General features: G+C 34.7%; 1 protein-coding gene across 1 annotated transcript in view; it reads right to left on the reverse strand.

Annotated features, from left to right (window-relative positions):
* Positions 1-202, reverse strand: part of LOC119590620 (flocculation protein FLO11-like) — a gene marked incomplete at its 5' end in the record, with an annotated part of 30565 nt that overhangs the window by 12943 nt on the left and 17420 nt on the right.

Consider the following 202-nt stretch of genomic DNA (forward strand, 5'->3'; position numbering starts at 1 on the left):
GACATAAAGACTAAAGACAGTATAGGTTACATTTTAGTTATCACCGAACAATCTATTTATAAGTTCTTCCATTACCCTCGGTATCGTTTATTAAAAAAAAGGCCATATATCGTATAGGAATTTCTTTATCACTAGATTTCACACACTCACCTACCTGTTAATTAATCCATGGGTAGAGACAAAAGACTGGGCCACTCTACGT

Source organism: Penaeus monodon, chromosome 27 (assembly GCF_015228065.2).
Source record: "Penaeus monodon isolate SGIC_2016 chromosome 27, NSTDA_Pmon_1, whole genome shotgun sequence".
Taxonomy (NCBI): domain Eukaryota; kingdom Metazoa; phylum Arthropoda; class Malacostraca; order Decapoda; family Penaeidae; genus Penaeus; species Penaeus monodon.